The sequence below is a fragment of the Mesocricetus auratus genome, unplaced genomic scaffold, assembly GCF_017639785.1.
Source record: "Mesocricetus auratus isolate SY011 unplaced genomic scaffold, BCM_Maur_2.0 Super-Scaffold_100028, whole genome shotgun sequence".
Lineage (NCBI taxonomy): Eukaryota > Metazoa > Chordata > Mammalia > Rodentia > Cricetidae > Mesocricetus > Mesocricetus auratus.
Window position 1 is genome coordinate 8,283,368 of NW_024429209.1, and position 23,125 is coordinate 8,306,492.

Sequence of the window (23,125 nt, forward strand, 5' to 3'; positions counted from 1 at the left end):
TTGTCATTGCTGCTGTTAATAAACACGTGAATCCTATTGGTGCTGCCCATATGCACATGAGCATGTGGCCATTCACTGAGACATGAGCAACCTAGCTGGCAGTGGCCAAATCCACAAGGAAGAACAACTCTCCTTTCCTCAGCATCCATCAACTAACAAGAGCTCCTCTGATGGATGTAGGAACTTGGGGTAGGTGTCCCCATCCACACTGAAACTTTTGACTGGCTTGATCTTGTACCTTCTTGCTGGGGGCCTTGTGTTTTTGAGAATTGCTTGACTATCATTTCAGTTTCTTTAATTCCACTGATCCACTGAATTGTTTTCTTTGTCTTTATGCTAGGTTTGTCATTTTAAATTTTTCCATAATTATATGTATTCAAAGTTCTCAGTTCAACAGCACAGGATTCATTATATTCTTACTTTAAAAATATTTGTGTTTACAATGTCTTTCTTTCATCAACTGGCTTTTTTAAAAGCATTCTTTTCAAAGAACTCAATTATATATTATTTTTAATTTTCCTCTATTCAGTTAATATTTTCCTTGTTCATTTAGACTTTTTCTGATGTTCTTGAGTTGAATGCTTAGTTCATTTTTAGACTTGGGAGCAGGCTCACCATACCCCAGGCAATCCCCTAGGCATCTGTAATCATCAGAGTCTTTGCCCCAATCCCACTTGGAGAGGTGAATACCTGGGTTCCTGGCTGGAGAACCTTACCCTGCAGGGCCTAATTCCTTGGGGCATATCCTGAGCCCTATCCCTGCCCACAGAAGCCCCTGAGACCTGGGAATAGCCTCACTACACAGCAGGCCATTCCCCAGGACATCTGCCACCATTGGAGTCTTGGCCCTGCCCCCACCTGGAGAGGAGACTGTCTGGGTTCCCAGCTGGAAGACCCTACTATTTAGGCCCTAGCTCCTGAAGACACATGCCATGCCTCCCACAAACCAGCAAAGCCCCAGAGACCTGGGAGGAGCCTTCCCACACCCTAAATATACTGTACAGCATCTGCAATCACAGCAGTTTTGGCCCTACCTACACCTGGAAGAGTCCCAGAGCTGTGTGAGCATCCAGCAGAAGCACAGACCTGAATGCACAAATAGGCAGAGCAACCACCTAAGCCAAGGCCCCAGCTACACCAAGTGGATAAAGACAGAGCCCCTGACAAGGGTTAGCTCTTGAATCCTAGGCTGATGCCTGGAAATCCAGCATGGGGCTAATCAAGACCCCCTGAATGTGGGTGTCAGTGAGGAGGCCTAGGTAATCTATTGAGCCTCAGGCAGTAGATCAGTATTTTTCCCGGGTATACAAATGGACTTTGGACTCTCAACCAACAATGTGAGATGCACTCTCACCCTGAACTCTTGGGGGAGGGTCTAGGCCCTGCCCTGGATGAAATGACAGACTAGGACACCCCCATGGAGGGCTTCACCCTCCCTGGGGAAATGAGGGGATATGAGGGGGGGTTGGAGGAGGGCATGGGAGGAGGGGAGGGAAACAGAGAGAGACCTGGACCTGACTTGTGAACCAACTTTGTTTCTAATTTAAATCTAAATTTAAAAATAAATAATAAGAAAAAAGAGAGAGCCCCTGGAAAGCATAGGACCCACCTGCAGCCACTGGAGGAAGCTATGGGTAAAAGACAATGTAAGAATTGGTACAGGAGACTGCTTCCTGATATAACACCAGTGGCACAAACACTGAGATTGACAATTAATAAATGGGACCTCCTGAAACTGAGTAGCTTCTGTAAGGCAAAGGACACAGTCAGCAAGACAAAAAGGCAACCCACAGATTGGGAAAAGATATTCACTAACCCCATATCTGACAGAGGGCTGATCTCCAAAATTTACAAAGGACTCAAGAAGCTATTCTCCAAAACACCAAAGGACCCAATTAAGAAGTGGGGGACTGAGCCGGGCGTTGGTGGCGCATGACTTTAATCCCAGCACTTGGGAGGCAGAAGCAGGCAGATCTCTGTGAGTTCGAGGTCAGCCTGGTCTACAAGGGCTAGTTCCAGGACAGCCTCTAAAACATTACAGAGAAACCCTACTCAGGGGGGAAAAAAAAAGAAAAAGTGGGGGACTGAACTAAATAGAGAATTCTCAATAGAGGAGTCTAAAATGTCTGAGACACACTTAAGAAAATGCTCAACATCCTTAGCCATTAGGGAAATGCAAATCAAAACAACCCTGAGATACTATCTCACTCCTGTCAGAATGTCTAAAATAAAAAACACCAATGACAGCTTATGCTGGAGAGGATGTGGAGAAAGGCGAACACTCATCCATTGCTGGTGAGAGTGCAAACTTGTACAGCCATTTTGGAAATCAGTCTGGAGATCCCTCAGGAAAAATGGGATCTACCACAAGACCCAGCAATTCCACTCTTAGGCATATACCCAAAAGATACCCATTCATATAACAAGGATGTCTGTTCCACTATGTTCATAGCAGCATTATTTGTAATAGCTAGATCCTGGAAGCAATCTAGATGCTTCACAACTGAAGAGTGGATAGAGAAAATGTGATACATTTACACAATGGAATACTACTCAGTGGAAAAAAAAACACAATGGAATCTTGAAATTTGCAGGCAAATGGATGGTACTAGAAGAAATAATCCTGAGTGAGGTAACCCAGTCACAAAAATACAAACATTGTATGTACTCACTCATATATGGATTTTAGACATGGATCAGAAGAGTGTTAGCTTACAATCCCAAGGCCCGAGGGTCTGGTAAACAGGGAGTTTCCCAAGAGATATGCATTATACCCCAGAGAAGTGGAAAGAGGCAAGCTCTCCTGAGCAGATTGGAAACATGGGGGGAGAGGAGAGGGAACCAGGAAAGAGAGGGGGATAAGAGGAGTGTAGAAGAAGACACTCAGGAGCAGGAAGGTTGAGTTGGAGTAAGAAAAGAGGAGACCAGGATGAGATATACCACAATAGTAGGAGTCATTATAGCTTTAAGGAAAGAGCTGACACTACTGAGATTTCCAGAGATCTACAAGGATAACACCAACTGGAAAACTAAGTAATAGCAGAGAGACTACATTAATTGCCACTACCTGATGATAAGGTTGATGATTACCTTATATGACATCTAAGAACCTGATGGAAGCAGAGACAGATACTCACAGCTAAACACTGAACTGACCCCCAGAAATCCAGTGACAGAGATGGAGGAGTGATGAGAAAACAGGTCAAGACCGTGCTGGTGAAACCCACAAAGACAGCTGACAGGACAAAGGGGAGCTCTTGAATCCTAGACTGATGGCTAAGAAGCCAACAGGGGACTGATCCAGACTCCATGAATGTAGTGTAAGTGAGGAGGCCTCAAAAATCTCTGGGTCCTTGGGTAGTAGATTACTGTTCACCATGGCATAGGAATGGACTTTGGGAGCCCATTCCACATGGAGGATGAAATGACAGACTCTGGAGATCCCCCCAAGGAGGGCCTCACCCTTCCTGGGGAATGATGTGGGGATTGGGGTGGGGGTGGGTCTAGCGGAGGGAGAAGGGAGGATCTGGGATTGACATTTGAAGCATGCATGTTTCTAATTTAAATTTAAAAAAGACAAAAAGAATACATTCAATGATATAAAGAGCAATATGATACCACCAGAAAATAGGGTTCTATGCCAGTAAGACCTGAACATTCCAATGCAGACCAAGCAGAAGAAAATGACAATAAAATAACTTTATGAAGTTGATAGAGGCCCTTAAAGAGGGACCAAAAAATTCCCTTAAGTAAATGGAGGGAAAGACACAAAAAATGGAAGAAATCAATAAATCCCTTAAAGCAAGAAACTCCAAGAACAAACAGGTGAAGGAAGCAGTTCAGACAGTTCAGGACTCGAAACCTGGAATAGAGGCAATAAAGAAAACACAAACCCAGAAAATGCTAGAAATGGAAAATCTGGTAAATGATCAGGAACTACAGATGCAAAATTAACCAACAGAATATAAGAGATGGAAGAGAGAATCTCAGACATTGAAGATACACTAGGAGAAATAGATTCATCGACCAAAGAAAATCTTAAGTCCAACAAATATCTAACAGAAATTATCTAGGAAACATGGGGCACCATGAAAAGACCAAAACTAGGAATAATAGGTATAGAAGAAAGTGAAGAATCCACCTCAAATGTGCAGAAAACATATTCAACAAAATCATGGAAGAAAACATATAGATTAAGAAAGAATATTAAGAGCTACAAAGGAAAAAGGCCAAGTAACATATAAAAGGCAGACCTATCAGAATTATACCTGACTTCTCAATGGAAACTCTGAAATCCAGAAGGTCCTTGATAGGCATTCTAAAGACACTAAGAGACCATGAATACCAGTCCAGGCTATTATACCCAGCAAAGCGTTCAATCACCATAGATGGAGAAAACATGATTTAGATGATACAAACCCAGCCCTACAGAAATAACTAGAAAGAAAACACTAACCCAAAGAAGAGAGCTACACCCACATAACATAGGCAATAGATAATCCCATACTAACACACTAGCTAAAATTCCCAAAATAGAAACACACATGTAATACTACCATCACCAACAAAACCAAAAATAACAGGTATTAGTATCTCTTAATATCAATTCACCTATAAAGACACAGGCAAACATAATGGATACAAAGACATAATCCATCCTTCTACAGCATACAAGAAACACACTTCAACTTCAAAAACAGACATTATGTCAGAGTAAAGGGTTGGAAAAAGATTTGCCAATCAAATGGACCTAAGAAGCAAGCTGGTATAGCTATCCTAATATCCAACAAAACAGACTTCAACATAAAGTTGATTAAAAAAATGAAGAAGGACATTTCATATTCATCACAGAAAAATCCATCAAGATGAACTCTCAATTCTGAGCATCTATGTGCCCACATTGGTAAAAGAAATATTACTAAAGCTCAAGTCACACGTAAAACCCCACATAATGATAGTGGGAGACTTCAACACCCCAGTCTTACCACAGGACAGGATTACCAGACAAAAATTTAATAGAGAAATGAAGAAACTAACAAAAAGTTATGACGCAATTAGGTTTAACATACATCTATAGAACATTCCACCCAAAGTCAAAAGAATATACCTTTTTAGCTACTCATGGAACCTTCTATAAAACCGAACACATACTCAGCAACAAAGCAAACCTCAAAAGAGAAAAAAATGGAAAAACCTCCTGTTATTCAGATCACCAGGGTTTAATGTTAAAATTCAACAATGAAACAAATTGCAGAAAGCCTACAAACTCATGGGCATTGAACAATGCTCAATTGAATCACCCCTGGGTCAAGGAGGAAATAAAAATAAGAAATTAAAGACTTCCTAGAATTCAACAAAAATTAATGCCCGACAAAAGCAATGTTAAGAGAAAAATTCATAACACTAAGTGCTTACATAAAGAAACTGTAGAACTCTCACACTAGTGACTTAACAGCACAACTGAAAGTTCTAGAACAAAAAGAAGCAAACTCACCCAGGAGGAGTAAATGCCAGAAAATAATCAAATTGAGGGCTGAAATCAATAAAATAGAAACAAAGAAAATAATACAAAAAAAACAATGAAGCAAAAAGTTAGTTCTTTGAGAAAATCAACAAGATAGATAAACCTTTATCCAAACTAACCAGAAGTCAGAAAGAATATTCAAATTAACAAAGTAAGAAATGAAAAGGAGGGTATAACAACAGATACTAAGTAAATTCAGGCAATCATCAGTTATACTTCAAAAACCTGTACTCCACAAAATTGAAAAATTTAAAGAAAACGGACAGTTTTCTGGATAGGTACCACATACCAAAATTAAATCAAGAGTTGATAAACAGTTTAAAATGACCTATAACCCCTAAGGAAATAGAAGCAGTCACCAAGAGTCTCATAACCAAAAAAATCCCCAGGGCCAGATGGCTTCAGTGCAGAATTCTACCAGAAATTCAAAGAAGAGCTAATACCAATACTTCTCAAATTGTTACACAAAATAGAAACATAAGGGTCATTGCCAAACTCTTTTCACAAAACAACAGTTATGCTGGTACACAAACCACACAAAGATATGACTAAGGAAGACAATTACAGACCAATCTCCCTCATGAACTTTGATGCAAATATACTCAATAAAATACTGGCAGAACAAATTCAAGAACACATCAGAAAAAGCATCCACCATGAGCAAGTAGGCTTATTCCCAGAGATGCAGGGATGGTCAACGGAAAACAAAAAGCAAGCATGATTATCTCATTAGATGCAGAAAATGCCTTAAACAAAACCCAACACCCTTTCATGATAGATGTCTCAGAGAGAGCAGGGATACAAGGAACATAATAAAGGAAGTACACAATAAGCCAACAGGGAAGATAAATGGAGAGAAACTCAAAGCGATTCCATGAAAATCAGAAAAAGGCTGTCCTCTCTCTCCCTTACTATTCAATATTGTACTTGAAGTTCTATATAGGGAAATAAGACAACCAAAAGAGAACAAGGGGATTTAAATTGGAAAGGAAGTCAAACTTTCACTTTTTTCAGGTGATATGATAGTTTACAAATAGACTACAAATGTGAAATATTTTATCAGGGAACTCCTACAGGTGATAAACATCTCCAATAATGTGGCAAACAAGTGAAAGATCTGTATGACAAGAACATTAAGTCTTTAAGCAAAGAAATTAAAGAAGATAGCAGAAAATGGGAAGATCTCCCATGCTCTTAGGTTGGTAGAATCAACATAGTAAAAATAGCAATCTCACCAACAATCAATCTACAGATTCACTGCGATTCCCCATCAAAATTCCAGCACAATTAGTCACAGACCTTGAAAGAACAATACTCAACTTCATATGGAAAAATGAAAAACCCAGGATAGCCAAAACAATCCTACACAATAATGGAACTTCTGGAGGCATTCACCATCCCTGACTTCAAGTTCTATTATAGAGCTATAGTAATGAAAGCAGCTTGGTATTGGCATAAAAACAGACAAGTGGACCAGTGGAATTGAATCAAAGAACTGATATTAACCCACACACCTGATTTTTTTTACAAGGAAGCTAAAATTATACAATAGAAAAAGGAAAGCATATTCAATAAATGGTGCTGGCATAACTGGATGTCAACATGCAGAAGAATGCAAAGAGATCCATATTTATTCTATGCACAAACTTATGTTCAAATGGATCAAAGACTTTAACATAAATACAGTCACACTGAACCTCTTACAAGAGAAAGTGTAAAGTACCCTTGAATGCACTGGCTCAGGAGATCACTTCCTGGACATAACACCAGTAGCACAGACACTGAGGTTGACAGTTAATAAATGTGACCTCCTGAAACTGAAAAGCCTCTGTAAGGCAAAGTACACAGTCAACAAGACAAAATGACAGCCTACATAATGGAAAATATCTTCACCAATCCCACATTTGACAGAGGGCTATCTCCAAAATATATAAAGTACTCAAAAAGTTAGATACCAAAATACCAAATAACCTAATTAAAAATGGGGTACAAATCTAAACAGAGAGTTATCAAGAGAGGAATCTCAAATAGCTAAAGAAATGTTCAACATCCTTGTCCATCAGGGAAATGCAAATCAAACAACTTTGAGATGCCTTCTTATACCTGTCAGAATGACTAAAATCAAAAACACGAATGAAAGCTTAGCTGCAGAGGATGTAGAGAAAGGAAAAGACTCCTCCTTTGCTGGTGGGAATGCAAACTTGTACAGCCTCTTTGGAAGTCAGTATGGTGGTTTCTCAGAATATTGGGAATCAGTCTAACTCAAGACCCAGCAATAACACTCTTGGCCATATACACAAAGGATGCTCAATTGTACCACAAGGACATTTGCTCAATTATGTTCATAGCAGTATTATTTGTAATAGCCAGAACCTGGAACAAACCTAGATCCCCCTCAACCAAAGGATGGATAAAGAAAATCTGGTACATTTACACAATGGAGTACTATTCAGAGGAAAAAAAAACAATGACATCTTGAAATTAGCAGGCAAATGGATGGAACTAGAAGAAACCATCCTGAGTGAGGTAACCCAGACACAGAAAGACAAAAATGGTATGTACTCACTCATAAGTGGATATTATACATAGAGCAAAGGACTCAGTCTACAATCAACAACCCCAGAGAACCAAGGAAACAAGGAAGATCCTAAGAGAGACATACATGGATGCCCAGAAAAGGGGAAAGGGACAAGATCTCCTGAGTAAACTGGTTGCATGAGGGAGGGGGAGCGAAGGAGGAGAGAAAGGAGGGGAGAATGGGCGTAGGGATGAGAACAAGAGGGATCAGGAAGGCTGAATTGGGGGAAGGATGGATAAGGAGAGTGAGGAAAGATATGCCTTGATAGAGGGAGTCATTATGTGGTTAATTAGGAACCTGGCACTAGGGAAATTCTGAGAAATCCATAAAGAGGACCCCAAATAAGAATCTAAGCAATAGTGGAGAGGATAACTTAAATGCCCTTCCCCTATAATCAGATTGATTACTACCTTAATTGCCATCATATAGCCTTTATCCAGTAACTGATGGAAGCAGATGCAGAGATCCATAGCTAAGCATTGGGCCAAACTCGTGAAGTTCAGTTATAGGGAGTTTGGAGTGATAATATGAACAGAGAAGTCAAGACCATGTTGGGGAAACCCACAGAAATATCTGACCTAAGCAAGTGGGAGCTCACTGACCCCAGTCTGACAGCTGGAGAACCTGCATAAGACTAAAGTTGGCTCCCTGAATGTGGGTGACAGTTGGGGTTGTTGGGCAGTCTATGGGGTTACTGGTAGTGGAACCAGAATTTCTCCCCAGTGCAAAACTGGCTTTTTGGAGTCCACTCATTATGGAGGGATATCTTATTCAGCTTAGCTATGGGGGGGAGGCTTGACCACAAATGATGTGACAGACTTTGATGATTCCCCATGAGAGTCCTCACCCTCTTTGAGGAGTAGATGGGGATATGGTGGGGAGAAGTTGGGGGAAGTGGGAGGAAGGGAGGGAGAGGGAACTGGGATTGGTATGTAAAATAAAAGATTGTTCAAAAATAATAAAAATAAATATAAAACAGGAAAAAGAATGACTATAGAATCATAAGAGGTAGGAAAGTCTTCCCTGAGAACTGTAACCCAGCCTCCCGACTGTTAATATCTGATGTAAAATGCATACAGGGAATTATGCCTATCTCAAGCCACACTATGAATTCAGACCCCACACTCACATCCTTGTGCATACTTGTGTTTAATTTTAAGTAATAAGAACACTTACACCTTCCTGTGATGAGTCCTATAACCAAGATACAGAGGTGCACCATCACAGGATTTCTGTACCACTAAGGTCTGCATGTTTGGGATGCCTGCGAAGCTCATGCTGACATTTGGTTCTCAATCACAGCATTGTAAATGCACTTTTTGAGGTGATTGGGAAGAGTCATGGTTATTGTCTTATATAAAGCACCAAGGTAATTTCACCCCTGCCAGTTACCTGGAGACCCAGCCCTGCTCCCTTTAGAGAAAGAAGTGACAAGGTACTGCCTTGAAGCAAAGACCACCTGCAGCATCTGTAACTGTGGGAAATTTATCTGCATCCTTAGAGATTACCTGGTCTGTGTAAGTGTGCTATGGCTGCAGGAACTGACGATGGTATTTATACCACCTATTAAAGCCACTCTCTCTTTCCTCCCTTCCAGATAGAAACCTCTCCCAGTCAGTAACCTGACAATCACCTCTATAAACTTTGTTTAGAAGGAAATTATATAAAAGAAATAACATCTAATATTTTGTCTCAGAAGAACTTTTCCCCAGGGACTCGTCCAAGTTGTCACATATCAACAGTTTGCACATGCTTATTGCTTAGTAGTACTCCACGGGGCAGCTGCCTCACAGATGTTGTTGTTTAATAATCCAGCCATTGAAAGGCACTTGGATAGTTTTGAATTTGGGGTTACTATGTATAACTTCAGTGTGTCTCCTTATGTACTAGCTTCTATGTGAAGATGGTGTTTCAGGTTTGTGTAATGAATATCTGTAGATACAGCCACTGGGTTGGAAAACAAGCTCTTTCACACTCATAAAATAAACAGACTACAGGCAGTCAGAGGCTCAGTGAGTAAGGGCACTTGCTGCCAGGCATAGTGACCGAGTTTGACTGCCAGGACCTGTATTGTGGAAGGAGAAAACCAACTCCTGCGCGCGCGCTCAGGTACTTAAAAGCTGAAAAAACTAAAGTAAAAACCAAAAATCAGACTAGCTCCTGAGAAGCCTCCGGAGACTATACCATTTGGCATGCCCCTACCCCTACCCCCTTTGAGAAACACATGAGAGGTTCAGTTTCTCCATATCCTCACTAGCATTTGACATTATAGGTGCTTTTCTGTGAACCATTCAGATGAGTGTAGAGTTGTGTCATGCCTCACTGTTGATTTAGCTTGCATCGTCCTAATAACTGGGGATGTGGAACCTCTTCTCCCATGGTTTGTTTTCATTTGTTTACTTGTTTGCTTTGCTATCTGTATTTATAGACCATTGCTTTTCAAAGTCAGTTACCTGGTAACTTACTTCAGAATTTCATTCCCCTGTATTGTGACTTTGGATTTGTTCTACAAGCACAGCCATTCTCTGAACCATCATTACTATTCATTCTATTATTTCATGGGGATTTTCCTTTCACCTAAGTATAATTTAGCAGTATATGATTTAGTTGTCAGATCCACAAGAGCCTAAAAACTGATTTTTGGTAATAAACTTTCTATTTTATTGCATTATTTATTGGGGAACTTGATCTTTGTGACAAAGATTCTTTATATTTAATTTTCTTTTATATAGGTTAATACATACTCTATTTGCATGACAGTTCTGTGTATATTCAAATATCTTTGTTGTTTGGCTTTAGATTTCCATCTATCAAAATTACTCAACGCTAACTTCTAAGTTACTATTATTGAGTTTAATAATTATACTTTTCAGATATTCAACATATCTGCTCTTTTTTACCTACTTGATATTATTCTATTTCAATAGACTTATCTCCCAGTTCAGTCATTAACTTGTTTCCATCTCACATCATAACCATAAAAAACAACCATAATTTGCAAACACCTGTCCAGATTGTACAGTTTTAAGTAATATGCGCCAGGCACTCAGCTAAGCATCTTGTTCACGGAATATTTACTTACTATAATTACAACCTGTGATGCTCTACTTTATGGGTGACATGGTTGAAGGTCTAGAAGCACAATTAGTAAGCTATAGAGCTAAGAACCAGCACAGAAGACATTTAAGTGCAGATATTTTCTAATAAATCAATGCTTTTAATGACTGTAGGATTAAGCTTACTCACCCATGAAAGGGGTGGGATATCTGAGGGGGACTCAGTTTAGATCAGGAAATTCATTATTTTTATCATCTGCAATAGTATCTATTCCCTTACTGTTTAAGTCCTGTATGTCCATAATCTTATTTCATCCTCATAGCTCCCCATAGGGTAGGTACTGAGCTTTTAGTGTCACAGGTGAACAAACAAAGGCTCAGAGTGGTATACAGTAAGGATATGAACTTGGTGATCATAATTCAAATCCTACAGTAATAATCACAATGGTGGACTAACTTTCCCACACTGAAATGCAGAATTGCCACAGTGTTTGTCAGAGGAGAACATAGTTTGCCTCCTAAATACAAGCATCCTTTGGTCCTTTGATTGTTCCCTAGGGGTCTTGAAAGAAGTCTTCACTGTCTTACCTGATGGAACTGTGTCTTTCAAGTTACTGGAAGCTAAAACACAGCATTCCCCTTTTCTAGTTCCGCAAATGCTCAGCACATTGCCAAATGCAACCTTGGCTTTTGCCAAGCTCATTTCTTCTTCCTTACCATCTTCCATCTTATGTCTCAATTTGTTGAGGAGCTGCATGCTCCAAGTCACACTGCCCATCACTTCCCCTTACTTTCAGGAAATTGACTATCAAATTAATACATCTCTTACTGTCTTTTACAATATGGAGACAGTGGCTTCTCTCATTCATCCCATCCTTTTGCCTACCTGCATTTTCTCCTCCCTCTGGTTCCCTGGAGGAAGGGGAAAGAAGCAGTGAGTTATTACCATCTGAAAGTGTACTAAATGGCTTTATATTACAGTTGGGAACCTCTAGAGAAATAATGATAATATCACTACATCTTTTGTTCTCAGAAAAATAATGTAGCAAAAAGACACCTCTAATCCTCTATTTTAATTTGTTTTTATTGATCCTTGAGAAAATTAGGGAAACAAGTTTTCTCAGTGCAAAATGTTATGAGGATGCACAGGGAAGTCTTAATTATAAGGAATAATGAAGTTGGGGCTGTGAGAGCACAGGGTTGGAGAGATGGTTGTTTGAGCAGGCACCCAGGAAACTATGTACCATACATATGTCAATTGTGAACTCCGTGTTGTAGGTTGTGGTAATAGGCAATCAAAGAGACATTTCATGAGCTAAATGAAAATCCTTCCCCATATTGATCATATCACTACCACAATAAGCTACTATATTTATTTATCTTTTTTTAAACCTCTGAATGCATTTATTTGATATCTGGGCATTTCCCTCTGAAAATGATAAGAGTTGTGTCTGCCCACCCCATCGCCCGCCAGTCCAGCCTGCAGAGGGCGACTCCACTGCCTTGGAATCCCGAAATAAATAGAATCGGCATTAAGGTTAGCGCTCAGCGGTGGCAGGGTGGCCCCAGCCACCTCCAGAGCAGCAGTACAGGGACAGTCCCAAGGTGTCTTCTGGTGGGGGCACGGTGCGGCGGCCGCGCCTACAGCTTGTCCAGGAAGTTGTCCAGCGCCGGTATGCCCTCCTTTAGGCCTTTGCGCTTGCGGGTCTCAACCACCACCTGGCTGGGACGGCTGCTGTTGTCAAAAGGGTATTTCTCTTGTTAGTATGTTTATGTGATTGATATGATTAGACTGAAAAAATGCAATATACAAGAGAAAAAACTGTGCATTTTTCTGTTGTTTCTCTGGTATCTAAAAATCACAGTTGTCACATAATGGGTAGCCAAATGTGAATGAATGGATATATACGTGGTGAATGGATAGAAGGCATATATATGAAATAATATTTTTCTCTACTCAAAAATTCTCTGTAATTTCCAAATTTTTATGCAGCTAAATTACTTCTCTACTTAACAAAACAAAGTTGGCTTTAATTTAGCACCATATCATCCTAAAACTTTTCTTATTTCCTTAGTGCAAGTGGTTCCAGTCTTGCTGATATCCTAGAGTATTTACCCTTTCAGAAGATTCTGGGGTTACTAGTCTAGTATGGATGTTGTCTTCACTATGGGTCCCTGAGTATTAAACTCTGTTGCAAGAGTAGGCAAGCACTTAAACATCGTCAGGGCTGCCCTAGTTATAGATGAAGATGGTAAGATGCAAATGTCAGCTCTGGAAAACTTAGTAGCAAAAGAGAGTCAAGGAAAATGACACATTTTCTATGCTATATTTTCTCTGCTCAAATCATCTCAAGTCAATGGATAAATCCATATGAGGCCCAGAACAGTGCCTGGGCAGGCACACCTCTCACCAGTGTTTTCTGTATCTTAGGACAGTTCCATTAGCAGTCCCTATTCAGGTCGTCAACCAGGTTACTTGAAAGGGCAGCAAGGGCTTGAAGTAGAAGAGCCAAGTCTAAAACATCTCTGCTTATTTTCCATGCTCTTTTTGAATTTCATGTCAAAAGAATGAACAGGAAGAGGAAAGAAACACAATTCTCTGGCAATTATCAAAAGACATTTACATCATTTTCAAGTGGTGTTTCAATAACTATATGCAAAGTGTTTTAGTTTTGCTATATAGGTGACATTACCCCCTTGACAAAGGCAGTTGAGTTCTAAAACCAATTTTTACATGAGCAATTTGTAGAAAGAGACAAGTTGTAAGTACCCAAGCCTAACAGCTTAGACACCAACTTAGGGTTTCATATTCTCATGCAAATAAATAGGTTTTCTTCTAATATATGTATACAAATTACAACTTATTGTAACTTAACTCCAATTTCAGGCTAGCCAACTCTCTTCTGTTCTCTGAGTACACACATATGAATGTGTACATACAAGCACATGCATACTATAAATAAAAGTAAATTAGTCTTGAATAAAATGGTAATAGCTGTTCTGATGCTTTTAAATTAAATTTTGTAATTGCTCCATAGGGCTATAAGTGATTTATAGACCGATCCAATTTATTTTACTTTCTAACTTTTATTTATGACAAATATTCCCCTATCTCTTCTGGCCAAAAATTCTTTGAGACAATTCCATAAGCCTTATCCAGTCGGAGGATAGAATCATCTGACCCATCCATCCTGCAGATGGCCCCACATAGATCTTCAAATAACCATTAAACTGGTCTGTGACCCTGTCTACCTCAGTCACATTCATCTGGATAGATGTGTAGTTCTTCGCACCAATGATAAAGGTTGCTTGTGGAGCATTTCCACAGCATGTACTGGTCCACAAACTTGCCAGTGTCATTCTGCATGTCAAGGCCATGTCTGCTCAATAGGCCAGCAGGAATGCAGGAATGCAATTTTGAATGAAGCTGATGTAGTCTTTTACTACCCATAATTTACTACAATTGTAAGTATATTCATTCATATTTTTATCTCTAGATAACCATGCCACAAGTGACTGGCATGCTATTTTCCTTTCCTTACAACAATTTTCCTTAGAGAAATTCTTGTCTGTGACCAACATCTTCAGTATCATGCAAGAAGCAGGACGGTGTGTTTCTTCCTCATTTTTCTTTGCTTCTTGGTGCAATGCTTTTATACTTCATCATTTTTATGGTGCTTAGTCTGATTTTTAAATATGTTCCTTATCAGATTAAGAAAGTTCTTTTTTAAGATTAATGAAATTCTTTTTAGTTTACTATCAATGGGTTTTTAATTTTAGTAAGAGATTCTATTCATCTATTCAGCTTGATTCTTCTATTTGGATTGATTAATGTGGTAATTACATTAACATATTTTCCAGCGTTAGACAGCCCTTGTATTTCCTCATTGAACCTAACTTTGTCTCCATCTATTAATCTTTTCACTTCTTCAGTTCTAGTTGCTATTACACATGCATATTATAAATCAAAGGCAAATACCTCAGTGTCCTTCCATATAGCAAATACAGCTGTGTAGTCAGCAGGACAAACACAACCTCTGAGGCTCCAACATGGCACTCAGTCCCTTAACTCACAGAAGGGAACTTAAATGCCAGCTGGCACTTCCAAGCAATATTTTACCTACTTTTGGAGTTTTTCATCTCTGGAATCATAAGCATGCAATTTTTTGCCCATTTTCTTCATCCTCATATTTTTGTGAATATGTAATAATTTTCCTATTTCCATTCTCAATGACTACAATACTACTTGGTATGAACATTCCTCAGTTTCTTTAGTCATTCTACTGCTGAGGTCCACTTACACATATTTCAACTTATTACGCATTAAGAATAGTGCTGCCTGGGCCAAGGAGGTGGCTCAGTGGATAAAGAGCTTGGCATTTAGACTTTGGATTCCTAGAGCCCAGGCAAACACCAGATCAGTATGTCAGCTCTTTGCAATAAAAGCCCTTGGAAGTTAGAAGACAGGGTTCCCCAAAGCAAGCTGGCTAGCTGGACTAGCCGAATCGGCAAGCTCCCTGTTAAAAAAAACCTATGGGGCCCTGGGCAGTGGATCAGTGTTTATCCCTGGCATACAAACGGACTTCGTGTGTCCATAACACAAAGAGGGATGCACTCTCAGCCTGAACTCTTAGGGGAGTGCCTGGACCCTGCCCTGAGTGAAATGACAGACTCTAGATATCCCCTACATGGAAGGAAGTGGCAATAGGGTGGGAGGCTGGGGGAGATGGTGGGAGGGTACGGAAAGAGGGGAGGGAGAAGGAACTGTGATTGACAAGTAAAGCAAGCTAATTAAATTAAAATAATAAAATAAAAAATAATATATAAAAAAGATATTGTCCCTCCATACATAAGATGGACAGCGATTGAAGAAGGTACCCAACTATCAACCTCCAGCCTTTGTAGGCACACACTGGATTTGCAGCTGCACTTCCCTCACATGAACATACAGACATGCATGCATGCACACACACATACAAATGCATGAACCACACATGTGCTCACATACATGCACACATATACACTACACACATTATCTGCATATATACACACACGGGTAATCACACACATGTATGCACACACATACAAACACAAAGAGAAGTAAAGAACTGCTATGAAATCACCTCACATTATTATGTATAGCTTATTGAAGGTATCGTGGATGTCTCTTGGGAATATGCCCACAGGTAGTATACTTAAGTATGGGGTAGTTGCACACTTAGATTCATTCTCTCCTTGTCGAGAACAGATGAACCACAACTCTTAGGCAAAATTCAGCCTGGCTATATTTCTTGAAGAAGAGTTTTATCAAAGCATACTGACACACTTTGCTCTTATTCTGACTACTGTAGAGCAACAGTAGAGGCTGTGCTACATATTGTGCAACACACCACTCTTAGGCATATATCCAAAAGATGCCCATTCATACAACAAGGATGTCTGTTTCACTATGTTCATAGCAGCATTATTTGTAATAGCCAGAACTTGGAAGCAACCTAGATGCCCCTCAACCGAAGAGTGGATAGAGAAAATGTATATTTACACAATGGAGTACTATTCAGCAGAAAAAAACAATGGAATCCTGAGATTTTCAGGCAAATGGATGACACTAGAAGAAACCATCCTGAGTGAGGTAACACAGTCACACAAAGAGAAACATGGCATGTACACTCTCATATATGGATCTTAGACATAGATCTGGGGAGTGCCAGCCTACAATCCCATGGCCAGAGAGTCTGGGAAACAGAAACTTCATTCAGTGGCTGATGGAAGAAGAGGCAGACTCCCGTGGTTAAGAACTGAGCTGAACTCAAGAAAGCCAGTAACAGAGAGGGAGGACTGATGACCAAAGGGATTAAGACTGGGCTGGTTTAACCCCCCCAAAAACAGCTGACCTGACAAAGGTTAACACTTGAATCCTAGGCATCAGCCTGGGAGTCCATCATGGGACTGATCAAGACCCCCTGAATGTGGGTGTCAGTGAGGAGGCCTAGGTAATCTATTGAGCCTTGGGCAGTAGATCAGTATTCATCCCGAGTATACACACAGACTTTGGACTCCCATCCAACAATGTGAGATGCACTCTCACCCTGAACTCTTGGGGGGAGGGTCTAGGCCCTGCCCTGTATGAAATGACAGACTATGGACATCCCCATGGAGGGCCTCACACTCCCTGGGGAAATGAGGGGATATTGGGGGGGCGTTGGGGGGAGGGCATGGGAGGAGGGAAGGGAAGGGGAGAGGAACCTGGAACTGACTTGTGAAGCAACCTTGTTTCTAATCTAAATTTAAACTGAAAAATAAATTAAAAAAAAATAGTCATTATCTTGTTTTGACACAGCAATCTTACTAATTCCTGGTCAGTTTTTGACAGTAGTCATTCCAACTCACACCTTTTTACTCTGCTTTTTCCCTAATGTGTGTGCATATACAATGCTGAATTCCAGTGACATAGGCTGCAATTTCCTTGATGTTTTGTCCTAGGAAGTCTTAGGAGGACATCTAAGGCTTATCAGATGAATTGGGGAATATTCTTGTGTTTTATAATTACTGGGAGAATTTACAAAAATTTATGAACATTTTGCTGACTTGGATTTAAATTACCTTTCTCAGAAGAATCTTTTCAGTTACTTAATTTTTAAAAATTACATCCATTTTATATATCTTCTTGAGTTAGTATTGTCAGTTACATCTTTTACAGCCATAATATATTGTTTTACATTTGTAGTTTATAAATTGTTACTTCTTGCTTTTAGAAATCTGAAATCATTTAAAACTACTTGAAAATAGCATTAACATTCTTTGTCCTTAGGTAACATGCTTGTTTTAGTTTAAGAATCTTTGGGAAGCAAAGGAATTTGCTTCTGAATCTTTGCATCTTTCTTCTTAAGGATATCATTTTGTCTGTATACATGTCTATGAATCACTTGAGGCATGCCTAGTATCCATGGAGAACAGAAGAGAGTATCAGATGCCTGGAAATGGAGTTACAGAGAGTTGTGAGTCATCATGTGGTTGCTGAGAATCAAATTTGAGCCCTCTGCATAAGCAATCAGTGTTCTTAATTGCTGAGCCATCTCTCCAGCCCCAATAAATTGTTTCTAACAGTCACTTAGGAGAAATTATATCACATGCAAAAAGATGTTATAAATTATGTATAGACTGTAACATGAAAGTGGGCACCAGGGGTAGCAGGGCATTGGGAAGAACTGGGAAGAGAAAAAAATTGTTTGAAAAATGACACAATTAAAATTAATTCTTAGTAAGGTGATAGAATATTAAAGTATATTCAGCAAAAAATAATAGCATTAAATATTATCTATAGTGAACACCTTCAGAAATGGAACAAACACAAGGCGATTGGAATCTACTTGCACTCCTCTTCTCACATCTTTTCTCTCTATCTACGACCTCTGGAGGAAGGTGGGTAGGTGTCATTCTAATTATACATCTCCACAGCTATAAGGTTCATTTGTGTATGCTTTGAACCTCATAGTAAATGGAAATGCATATATATTCTTCCTTTATCTTATTTATAGCTTTCATTCAAACATCACTGTGAGGGTTGTCCATTTTGTATTGGCTTGCTCATTTTACCATCCTATAATATGATGCTATATAAATACATATAAACCACAATTTATTTATCAATTCCCTTGACATAGAAGCACATTGGTGGCAATGTTCTAGTTTCTGCTATGAAAGCCATGGGCGTATCTCCTGAGAATAAAAATACAGTTTTTTTTCTGGTCTACACTATAAAACACTGGATATCATGCTACACACATCTTCAGGTGACTATAAATTGCCTCTCAAAGTGGGTGCAGCAAATTGTAGTTTCCAGAAGAGTGTTTAAAAAACTTGTTTTTTCCCCCAAATAATTGCTAATACTCCAGGATGTTTTAAAAAAATCTTTTCAAAGAGCTTTGGGTCTTGCTGTAATTTTTTCTTTTTATTTCATCAATGTTTTCTCTGGTTGGTCATTTCCTCTTCCTTCTTCATTTTAATTCATGAACCCTTCCCTTTTAAAGATGGACGATGACATCATTCAGTACTTAAATACCCTTTGTTATTTTGAGCAATTGAAACTGCAAACTTCTCTGTAAGTGTGGACTTAGAGAAATCCCTAGGCTTTTGCTCATATTATTTTTTGTTATTCAATTCTTAAGAGTTTACACATTTTCTTTATGATGTACTCAGTGGCCTATATATTTTATACAAGTCCTTTTATATTTTCGAATGTTGTTAACTTTTTACTACATATCTTCTTTTCATTTCTAACTTAATTTCATTCTGGTCAGAGAATGTATGAGGCTAACTCAGAAGATCTCAGGTTTGCTTTATTGATTAACTATTTTTTCAAAAAACTGTTCATGTGTTTTTACCAGAATTCATACAAAATATTAGGCAAATAATTTTATATTCATCAATTATATGGTTGTTATGTGGTAATACATGCTTCCCAGTGAATCTCTATTCTTTATTTATTATCCAACCATTGATCTATAAGTTAAAGTCATCTGTCTGCTAGGCTCTCCAGGAATTCTCACATACTCTGTACATATACTATCTCTTTGTTGTACATAGAGTGGTCCAAGAACTCTACATCCTCTGTTTCAGCACACTGACTGATTCTACTGTTTGAAATGTTTTCCTTCATTTGGTGTCTTTTGGTTGACTGTATGGCTTCCTGTATGTCACTTTATTTTATAAGGAGTGCCCTCCTTCACAATGGACTCAATAATAGACCCCTTACTCCATGACTTTCTACATCACAACATTCATTTAACTTTCTCTTACTTAGCCTTATCAATATCTGACATATGAAATGTTTTCATTGTGTTTTCCATCCTTGGGTATATGCACATCATAAAACCAGGAATTCTATTTTATTCTCTCATATCTCCTCAACTCCTAGAAGTTTGTTTGAAGCAAAACTGAGAATTATCATTTCCTCATTGAAGGAAAAATATTTTTAAAAATCTCCCACTGATCAATTTAAAATTATATCTACAGTTCTGTCAAATTTGGTCTACATGTTTTTGCACATTTCATGTTGTTATGTGCATATAGGTTTAGAGCTGTCAGAATTCCAAGAATAATTAGAGCTTTTATGAATGAAATACAAATCAAATCCTGTATTAGTAAAACAATAATGTATCATTGTTCTTTTTGCTTATTTTATCTAATCTTAACATTGTTTTATCATTTTTACTGTTGATATTTTCATAATATATTTTGCCACTCTTCAAAATTCTCCATGTTCTTCTTTTATAGATGTCTCTTTGAAAACTATCATGTTGCTTTTTAATGCATTTCTTTCCCTTTTTACATTTTCGAATTTGAAGTTTTAAACCTATCTACCATAAGATTGAATTAAAAGTTGTAACCTTTTAATGTTCATAACAGTTTACTTTACTATTCAGACCTATATGAACCAAATATTCAAAAATGTCTACAATTTTACACATTCAAAAGGTAACCACTCGCCACATCATATGTCTTGAGAGTCTGGCAGAGAGTGTCCAAAACACAGTATCTCTCAGAATACAAATGCTCACTTCTTGCACCAAAGAAATAACTTTCTACTTATGGGGATTCATCCCTTTCTCCTTTCCTATTTTAACTCAAAGAAACCACTCGCCAAATTAGTGTTCTATATATCAAGGTGTTCCTCCATTTCACAAATATGCCTGACAGAGTCATGACTTCATTATTTAAATAGATTTCTGATATGTTTGGCTCCAGCTATTTGCTGTGATGACAGATTTTTAGGGTCACAGGAAGAGTGTGACTTTGATATGATTAACAGGAAGTACTGCTTTAAATGTGCAAATTAACACCTTTTCTGAATAACAAGAAGGAGGATCTATTCTTCTTGCTCAGTCTGTAAAGGACACTGGTTATTCTCAGTCACCTGTGACACTGGGAAACAAAAGGAAGCAAATAGTGTCTCAGACCTCTGGCTGTGCTCTCCACTGAAATTTGATTAATGAATGACTTACTTTATCCATTGTGTTCTTTAAAGCTTAATAAAAAACAAGCATTTGAAAGCTCCTTGGTGCCCCTTTACAAATAGTTAAGAATTACTGGTAGTCACAAAGTCACTTCTAGGAAGAATGATGCAAAGCCACTGACCCCCTAGTTGTGGATTATGTATATTCCAACACTTGCTGGGTGATGGGAGACTGGGAAGAATATTTTATATCGTCTGTTTTTATTTACACATTCATCTTCTTAAACATTTTTCCTTTGCTACACAGTTTAGATACACAAAATACATACAAGATGCATATGATCCAGTAATGTTTACTTGTACTAGTAAGTATGTACATATAAGGGGAAATGTGTGCTCAGAAAAATTTTTGCTGATTTGGATACAACTAAAAACAGTAAGCCTAGTGGTTGATGGCACAGATCTAGAAAACTGAGAATCCACTTGCAATGTTGCCTGAACATAGCCCTAAGAAATTTGCATATAAACCAGCTCATTTGTGGGCCTTCTTGGTTTTTTTTTTTACCTTCCAATTCCAGTTCTCCCTCCCTCTCTCCTCCTGCTCCCCACACTTTGGCCTCGCCTCCCTCAGAGAGGGTAAGGCCTCCCCTAGGAAGTCTACTAAGTCTGTCCCATCATCTGCTTGAGTCAGGACCAAGACAACCTCTTTACCCCCACACTCCTGTGTCTAGGCTGGGCAAGGTATCTCTCTTTTTTTCTATTGCAGGTGAGTGGGCCTTATTTATTGACCTAAATGTATGACACTCATGCCTTCCAGTTGAATCTAATGTTTAGCATCATTCTTCATATATTTTCTTCTTTCCTCTCATATTTACAGTTCAGATTATCTCCCCTTCAACCCATTATATCTCATAACATTTTTCTCTACTAAGGTAAGGAACAATGCTCCATAGTATCTGTATAATCCCAGAATATATCTTTCCTTGTTTGAGAAAACAAGGAAGATGTTGTTTGATTTGAAGGCTCATTAGAGGCCAGTGACTCTGGAAATTAATGGTATAATTTCCATTATACATGAGGGAGGGAAAACCAGAGGAACCAGTTGAGATGAGTCCAGTCAAGATTACAGAGTGAACTGATACATCTTATTCTGACCTTGAGCTCTAGGGATTTATACCTTATGCTGCTGGGATCCTCAAAGTCCATGCAAAGCATTTAGCTGGATACATTTTGTATCCTTTCTTTGAACCTTGCACAGTAAGGAAGATGTTCTAGATGCTGCAGTATAATCAAGTGTCATTTAAAAAGCCAGGGACATTAAAAAGAGTGAGGTCTTTGAAAACAGACAAAATGCTATTCAGAGATCCCAGATCCCAGGTCCCAGATCCCAGATCCCAGATCCCCATGCCTGCACAAGTTGCTCAGACCTGACCAGGTGCAGGACAGGATAGATTATGCTCCACTGAAAACAAGTCACGCCTTCTTAGTCCCAAACAGCAAATATTTCCTTTGTGTTACATGTCCACAGGCAGATTAAAATGGGGCTCTACTAACCCTAATTACATGGGAACTCAAGTTGAAGAAACAGATTATAGGGAATGTGGTAATACACAAACTATTCCTCGAAGCTTCCACTTTAGTGAGACAGTTGTCACTTACACTCACTTTGGTACATCTGACCCAAGATGACATAGAAGGCTAAACTGTCTTGGAAAAGGAACAGAAGTATTTTGCATGTGTGATTATCTCACGAAAGGATTTAGCATTTCTGAGCCCACCTCTATGTAAAGACAGGTCAGTGAGAAGGATAAAATAGGAAAAATAAAATACATATCTGTATGAAGAAGCCAACATGGGACTTGACCAACAATTGAGACTTAACATAGAGGATCCCTCCTGGTTGCAGTGGGTTCCTGCCCCTCCAGACATGAGAATAGAGGAAATTGGTAACAGAATTCCAGGGGCTTGGTTTCTAACTCCACTGGGAAGCAAATGAAATGAGGTTGAACAGC

The 23,125-nt window shown here is 38.9% G+C and overlaps 1 protein-coding gene and 1 pseudogene across 14 annotated transcripts in view; both read right to left on the reverse strand.

Annotated features, from left to right (window-relative positions):
- The window catches only part of Ptprt (protein tyrosine phosphatase receptor type T), a 1,105,935-nt gene that overhangs the window by 411,743 nt on the left and 671,067 nt on the right, over window positions 1–23,125 (reverse strand). The window lies entirely within an intron of this gene.
- On the reverse strand, window positions 14,163–14,525 carry LOC106022196 (annotated as a pseudogene).